This window comes from Lolium rigidum, chromosome 4 (genome assembly GCF_022539505.1).
Source record: "Lolium rigidum isolate FL_2022 chromosome 4, APGP_CSIRO_Lrig_0.1, whole genome shotgun sequence".
Classification (NCBI taxonomy): Eukaryota; Viridiplantae; Streptophyta; class Magnoliopsida; order Poales; family Poaceae; genus Lolium; species Lolium rigidum.
Genome location: NC_061511.1, coordinates 114,513,064 through 114,521,763, shown reverse-complemented (window position 1 = coordinate 114,521,763; position 8,700 = coordinate 114,513,064). Strand labels below are relative to the sequence as shown.

The 8,700-nt window shown below is 41.3% G+C and overlaps 1 long non-coding RNA gene across 1 annotated transcript; it reads left to right on the top strand.

The window, feature by feature from the left end:
* The first annotated feature begins 2,198 nt into the window (after window positions 1-2,198).
* On the top strand, window positions 2,199-5,085 carry LOC124708175. The gene is made up of 4 exons (XR_007005053.1): window positions 2,199-2,668; window positions 2,775-2,880; window positions 3,995-4,074; window positions 4,921-5,085. It is a non-coding gene; the product is annotated as an uncharacterized LOC124708175 (long non-coding RNA).
* The last annotated feature ends 3,615 nt before the right edge of the window (window positions 5,086-8,700 follow it).

Below are 8,700 nucleotides of genomic sequence, written 5' to 3'. Positions count from 1 at the left end.
TTTGTTCCTCATATGTAGGGATCCATTGTTTGTATTTCTGTTTGTAGGGATCCATTACTGTAGGACATTGTAGATTAAATGAATGCAGCAAGTACAAAAAAATCTGTTGTTTCAGTATTGGTATAGTCTAACGAGTTTACTCTCCAAATGGGGGAGAGCCATCCAGTTTTAAAATGTATGTAATGTTACCTACCCAAATGTTCTTATATTCTTGAGGTATTGCGAGTGAGTTGAGTGATGCTTCCTGATCGATTAGTACAATTTACTTGTCCGCAACACCGATTTCTGCTCCAACCTATGTTGAAGGCACCCAAACATTAGCAGCCAAAATGGAGCAATTTGCTTGGACATACCGAAAGATCGGTGGAGCCCAGCCCTTACCTTGAAGACGGCGTTGCTATCCCTTCAAGCTCGCTTCTGCTCCTGCCCTCGATGCCTCGGGATGCTGTTGTTGCGCAACGAGTCCGATTTTTCCTCTTTATTATTTAGTTCCATGTTTTAGCACACCACTTCTGCGCTGGGAGCTACTTGTGCATCGTGAGCTATATTTACATTTCCTCTTCCTGGGGTAATTTCTTTAAATTCAGATGTGTATTTGTGTAGAACTGCCATGTGTTACCTATTGTAGAATTGTACCAGAGTGTTGCAGTACTGTAAATATGTTCTTTTATTTGTACTGTAGCATCCGGTACATGAACCCTGTGGGGAGAAATCAACCAGTAAATCGTTTGTCCTACCCTTGCCATTTAGGGGGAATCACGAAACATATTACGATTTATGTGTGTGTGTGTGTGTGGGGGGGGGGGGGTCATCTCAGATTTTCCGGGAGGAAAACTAGGTTGAAGAAGAAAGGTGCTGCTGTGAAGCTACTGGTCACCGGCCGCGCGCCTGATGCAGAAAGAAGAGGGTTAGAGGGCGCAGAGAACGTGAGAGAGTTTTTCATCCGCCGCTGCCGCCCCGCCGCGACTAACTGGCATCCACACGGCAGGTCCATGCGAGGGCTCTCACAGCCGGGGTGTTCTCGGACGTGTACATCTGTATTGATTTCGTCATGCTGTGTGTGGACTGTAGAGTTGCGCCGAAGATGTTCGATTTTATGCCGCTGAGATATTTGTCGTGGAATGATCTGCTGGACAGCGGTATGAAGTCTGATTGAACAGAATCATTTGTATGATCGGCTATGTGATTGGGCCTAACGAGTTCACCATCGCCATTGTTCCAAATGGTCTCTGGAGGATCACTTTCTATGCAATTCTTTGCTAAATGTGAATGGGGGATGTGGTCACGTTGACTTGCCTAAGAAGAATCAAAGAATCTCTTCGATGCTATGCTAGAGAATGATGGTGTATCGTTGACTGCTGTGATTTCTTTGTTCATCCCGTATCGAAACTAATGTAGTGCCACTTCATCTATGTAAATTGTGCTGCTTGTGTAACCATACATTGCATCCAGTTTTTTTTTTTTACTTTGTTTTCTATATGAGCTGAATCCTAAATAATAAATCTTGTGCAAGAACAAGGATTGTATTATTTGTGGAGTAATTTTAACCTATTTTTACGTTCTTTATCAGCTAGGTGATTGCAGGGACCTTTGGATATAAAACTAAATTTCGTGTCGTTTACCCAACATTTCCGAAAATTAGTAGTAAGGTTAGAACACATCCAAGATAAGGAAGTCGGGCCTCAAGTTCGGAGGAGCAAAGATATGTTTGATGACTTGGTGGAATCGCTCAAAGCGCATGGTTGGCTATCTGTTCGAGAGTGTGGCGCAATACTAACTCGCTGCATTTTTTAAATCCAGATGTCACTAAATCCTTACTTTTGTCCATTTTTTCATCCATATAGCAAAATGGAAAATATTACAGATCTCACTTCTATTTCTACTCTTTCTAGAAATTTCTTTTTATTGATAATGTAATTTTTTATCAAAGAAAATAGAATAAAAATAATAATTATGAAGAATGGGTGAAATGAGGCTAGGGTTGCGTGGGCTGGTCGAATTTGAGGCAAAATATAGGTTGCGCTATAATTGATTATTTTTCTATCCCGGTGCAACGCACGGGCACTTTCTTAGTTGGAGGAAAATGACCGAACCGCCCTACAAATCCCAGTTGCAGTACCAAAATAACCCGGGGTAGTTTCGTGATATTGGAAGTTCCTAACCCTAGGTGTCGGACCGCGCACCAGCACTACCTTATCCATAGCCTCCCCCGCCGCCACCATGTTTGCCATCTAACGCCGCCACCCCAAGCCTGGTCCTCCCGTGGATCTGCCGTCCTCCGCCAGCCCACTCCCTCCCTTCTCCACCAGCCCTCCGCCGATGGTGACGCGGGAAACCACGAGCGGCGGTTGCCGTGGAGGAGGCCATGGTGAGCGCTTCCGGCACCGACCGTCCGTGAGTGCCGGCGGCCATCCGCGTTTCTCCTCGATTGGGCCAATGCCATTACGACGAGACGGCGCGGCCGGCGATGGAGTAGTTCACCGGCTTCCACTCCTCTACTATTTTGGCACCTCCCCCTTGTGTGCCGTCTCCAACCGGTGGCGTCGTGGCCCTACTTTGCTGAGATCCACATCGTTGTGCTCCTATTTCGACTGGAACAATCCAGCCACTCGTGTTGAGACCAGGTTCCTCGACGGCGGCGCCACCGTCTCCAACAGTCACTAGATGCGTGCGTCGACCTGATTCCCGATTGCCTCTTTGTCCTCTATATCCTCAAAGACCGTCCTACTATGTCCTCTATATCCTCTCATCTCCTTTGCGTTTTATTCTTGCAGATCTTGATCGGGTGAGACTGATGAGAATCATTCGCAAGTGGTGGCGGTGGACGGCTAGAGCCACCTCCCTCCGCCGCCAGCAGATCATCTCCAACATGGAGCGCAGGTCTGGTTCCATCTTTCCACCTTTTCTCGTCAGATTGCTTTTATGTGCAAGTTCAGAACTATCAGGATGTTCCGTGTAATATTTGGTGGTAATATATTCACTGATGTCTCCTGAAATATTGTTCAATTTTCAACGAGAGCATAACAGGCATACCATGTTCATGCACTAGTCGTATGGGAGAGTCCAACAATTCAATATGTTTAGAAAAATGAGGTAGGGGAGTGTCTGACAACTCGTGTCAAAAGGAGGATCAAATACCTGCAGCTCTTTCTTTTTTAAGAATACCACCGTGTGCATTGCAGTTTTCAATAAACATAGTCTCAAATAGACTTCAAGCATATACAGTACGTTGTACATGGTCTGAAATAGACCATACCTCAAGCATATTCAGTACCCAAATTACTGTTTCAGATGATGTAGAGCACGAGAGATAAATTCAGCATTGAGCTCATACTATTATTTACCATATTAATCTTTGGTTCTTCAGCCCAAGGTGAAACGGTCTCATATAACTAGCATCTTTTGTGTCTGAAACCGGGATGCCACACTCACTGTCTATTTTATTTTCCTAAATTTCGTTGAGCCATACGTGCATGTAACAGTAAATACTTATTGGTAAAGTCTGGCAAGTAATGCAATCTTGAGATGACTAATGTCCAAGTCATGCATTTGTCCCTTTTATTTCTTCTGCCTGTGTAAATTTATATATGGTGGTATCTATCATGTGCTAATTAAGATAGGTTGTTTTAGCTTGTTAATGTGTGCTTAATGATCATATGAGTTTGCTTTACTGCATTTTGTATGCGGATACGATCGAAAGAAATTGTATGGCTCATACATCGCATGGATAATCTATCACACCATAAATCTTGTGCCATATCCATTTCACACTTGCGACCTGCCATTGTATCTTCATACTAATGCATCTTCTGAATCTAGTCGTGATTGAGAAGAGACAGTTTCAACAAGATGATGCTGATACCAATACCTGAGATGTAGAATGTTTTTCTCCTGACTATAGGATTGTCTCTAGCCTGCTTGCTCTGTATATTATTTCTTCAGTGATCATCAATCACTGTAAATGGTTGCTGACATGTTACTATTTTTTTTGTAGAGAATGCAGTAGGCTGACCTGCTAGCGCTACTCATGGACCAGATCTTTAACTAAAGCTCGATCCACCACATTGACAAGAAGTAAGTTATATGCTCCATGTCTTCTCGAACATATATGGGCCTGATGGTTTATGCCCTGATGCTTGATGCATGCAGCATGTGCTGCCTATGAATATCCGTTTACTGTAAATAATGCTCTACATGTTGATCAATCTACTTGGCATTTGATGTCATTAAATTGGACATGTGATCTCTATATAGATGCGGTAAAACTAGGAATGTTTGACATTTTAAAATATATTTTGCGTGCCTGCTGTAATGATAGTCAGATCACATAAAAGATGTATTTCCAAGGGTGCTTCAATATTATGGACTGCAATATTTTGCAGTGAGGTTCTACTGATTTCATTTTAGGTTTATGAAACAGACTATGCAATTAGCTAATCGAATCGCCGATGTCTGTCCCTTGTTGGGATTGTACTAGATTTGTAGCTTTAAATCACATCTTACTTTGAGCTTTCCCGATACCTTTCATTGGTTAAATAAATCTGCCACGCCTCTATATAACTTTGGCATGTAATCTGTAGTGTTTAATTCCTTTCCTATACCTTTCATTGGTTTCAGCTTGAGGACCAAGCTTAGTTCATTTAGTTTGTTAGTGGCACATCAAATCTATTTCAGTATTTGCTGAAAGCGCCTACTAGGCTACTACTTTCTTGATTCTGAAACTGTTACCTTTATTTAAAACTTGTCCAGGGTGGATGGCATGGTTACCTCTATTTTCGTCAATACCTCTTTTCGAGAAAAACCGATTTCTGTAACCATCTTTAGAGATGCCGAACGTTTGCTGCAGCATCAATTCTACTAAGTGTTGCTTTAAAATTTGTATGCTATATGTGATGTTTTACACTTTGAGCTGATTCGCAGGTTCCTCGTTAAGGACTCAGTGTGCTGATGCCTCTTTTACAGAAGCTCCAGTCATATGACATTTGAAGAAGCCAGCAAAAAGTAGCGTCTTATATTTATTGTAATAATAGGCCTACATATTGTAACTTTCAAATTTCAGTGTTATTTGAAGAATTTCATGTGTTCCCAGTTCAGTTTGATATATTGATTATCTGTTATTTGAAACTGTGAGGGCTTGTTCGTTTTGTTGGGATTCAATCCAAGCAGGGAACCAATCCAGGTTTGGATTGGGTTGATCCCGTGCCATCACCCAATCCATGTTAGGACTAAATCCCTGTTAACCCCTCCAAAATATACTTGTTCGTTTAAGTCATTTGCATCAGCTTACGTTCCACATCCAACGCTCTCTCTCTGTGTCACCTCCTGGATAATTTTCCACGGGTCAAGTGGAGAGAAAAAAAATCCAGACAAAGCAAGAAGAAGTTGGACGGGATGGGACTGGGCACTAATCCTTCCAGGGCATAAGCGAAGACCACAGTTTCTCTGGTCTGGAAAAAATACATCGCAGGGATGGGCAGCCGGGATTGGGCCTCAATCCAGACCGATCCATGGCTATTCGGGATTAAACGAACGGGGCCCGAGCGGGCCATGAGGGGAGTCGCGTGCATGCCTCTGTGCGTAGAAACAGAGACGAGAGTGAGAGAGATAAAGAGAAACGAGAGAGACGTGAGCTGGGCCGTGTTGGACTCGTACATATGCGTGTATGTCTGGACCGGATACATACATGTGTGCTAAATGGCCCAATTTGCTATAAGTCAAGTTAATCATTATATCAGTCTTAAGGATTACAATCCAATTCTTTCCTAGAATTTTTTTTAAGAAATAAATGTCAAATAGAATTTTCCAAAATTTGAAATATTATTTCAACCTTAATCATGTCATAAATGTTTTCATTAAAAAATTATTTAATAAATAAAAGTTATTATATTTTTATTAATAAAAAATCCATAAAATCTAACATAAATATTAACTAGTCTTAAATTATATTCTAGTACTAAATTATATTTCTAAGGAATATGTTCCTTAATCAAAATTGGAACTGAATCCAAGATAATTTAGGAAATTGATAAACCTTAACAAAATTAATTCATTAAACCTAAATACGATGTGAGTTTCTATAAACCTATTTATCCTAGTAGTTTGCATTCACGTCGAAAGACAAGAAAACTCGAACAACACTTTAAGTCATACTCTTAAGCAACTTTCAGCCAAATCAAATTATTTATCTTACTTTGCATGACCATGTTTGATACTTACAAGTAGGACCTTTATAATTGGATCTTAAGTAAAATATCATAGCTAGAGTGATGTGTTAATTGTATTGTTTAAGTAAACATTCATCCTACACTAGTAATTTAACCTTATACTAGATATTGGTCATATCTTGTTTGTTGTATCATACAATACCGTACCATTAGAAGCTTGATATACTAAACCTATTAACCATTAGTAATCATCCCTTGTCCAACTCAACTAAGTTGTTACCACTTGCTAATAGTGTCCTATTATTGGATAAGTTCCATATACCATATATCTAAGCCATAGCCTTGGCTTATGAGTAGAGTTTAAGTTTTTATCCTTGATTTAATAGTATTCATTTCCAAATCATATATCTAGTTAAACACATTGACTTACAAGTCAACCTTATCACATCAACTACTTACAATGAGAGTTGTTAATTACATAACCTTAACCACAATATATGAAAACTAGGACAACATCAAATATATCTTATACCTCGCTTATTTCTGAAAATAAAATTTCTAGCTCCTTACTTTTCAAACGGATTTGAACTGTTTCACGGAGACAAGATGATTTTAGGTACTAATTGAAACCATTGTTCTTTGAATCAGCAATGTGAGGTTTACTAAAAGTTTGCAATAAGACTTAATCATTTCTTGATTCTTTAACAATACGGTACCAGTCCGTAAAGTTACTTTTCAGACTTAACAGTATTTCTATCTCAGTTACAAGACTAGCGCATGGTAGAAAACGGATGCCAATTCTACAAATTTAATTCAAAATACTTTTCAGACTATGTTCACGACAATTAGTTCATAATCTAATTACTAATGAACTCCCACTTAATACAACATCGCTCATAGTTGTTTAGTGGCACACGACCCATATTCACTACACCAAAACCGATCATCGCGTGAGATGATGTAGCTTCAATGGTGAACATCAACATGTTGATCATATCATCCATATGACTCGTGTTCAACCTTTCGGTTTTCGTTGTTCCGAGGCCATGTCTGTACATGCTAGTCTCGTCAAGCAAACCCAAGTATTTCCGCGTGTGCAACATGGCTTACACCCGTTGTATGTGAACGTAGAATCTATCACATCCGATCATCACGAGATGCTTCAAAACGATGAACTGTAGCAACGGTGCATACGAGGGGAGAACACTTTATTATCTTGATACTAATGTGAGGGATCATTTTATAATGCTACCGTCGTGATCTAAGCAAAATAAGATGCATAAAGGATTAACATCACATGCAATTCATAATGTGATACGATATGGCCCTTTAGTCTTTGCGCCTTTGATCTTCATCTCCAAAGCATGGACATGATCTCCATCATCAACGGGCATGATCTCCATCATCGTCGGCGTAGCGTCAAGGTCCATGGCGCCGTCTTCATGGTTGTTCACCACATGTAGCAACTATTACAAATACTTTGAAATAATACTACTACATGAAATATAAAGACAACCATAAGGCTCCTGCCGGTTGCCACAATACAATAATGATCATCTCATACATATTCATCATCACATCATGGCCATATCACATCACCAAACCCTGCAAAAAAAGTTAGACGCTTCTAATTCGATTTGCATATTGTACGTGGTTTAGGGTTTTCGAGTAAGATCCAATCTACCTACGAACATGAACCACAACGGTGATACTAGTGTTGTCAATAGAAAGAGTAGATTGAATCTTCACTATGGTGGGAGAGACAGACACCCGCAAAGCCACTTATGCAATACAAGTTGCATGTCAAGCGTGGAGCAAATCTCATGAACGCGGTCATGTAAAGTTAGCCCGAGCCGCTTCATCCCACCATCCCGCAAGATGCAAAGTACACGAACTAAAGACAACAAAAGCATCAACGCCCACAAAACCATTGTGTTCTACTCGTGCAACCAATCTATGCATAGACACGGCTCTGATACCACTGAAGGGATTCGTAGCATAGAAAATCAAAAAAATCCTACCGCAAGGACGAACAACAAGCCAAGATCCAAACTAGAAGATGGTAGCAACGAGAAGATCATGAGACTAACCCTAGAAGATTTCCAAAGCCTACGAGATTAGATCTCGTTGTTGCAGAAGATGACCACTTGCCGCTTTCAAAAGCGCGTAGAAGATCTTGACGGTGCCACAGTCGGGCAGCACCTCCGTACTCGGTCACACGTTCGGTGTTGATGACGACGTCCTTCTCCCCGTTCCAGCGGGCAGCGGATGTAGTAGATCCTCCTCGGAATCCCGCCAACATGACGGTGTGGTGGCGGTGGTGGTGGAGATCTCCTGCAGGGCTTCGCATAAGCGCTATGGGAGTAGAATGAGGAGGGGGCGGCTAGGGTTTGGGGGAGAGGGAGCTAGGGCTGCGACTTGTGCACCTCTTGGGGTTCCCCTTGCCCTCCTTTTATAGGTGGAAAAGGTCCTTGGGTCGTCCAAGACCTGCCCCCAAAGTTTGGGAGAGTTCCGGTAGGTTTCTGTCAGCCGAAAC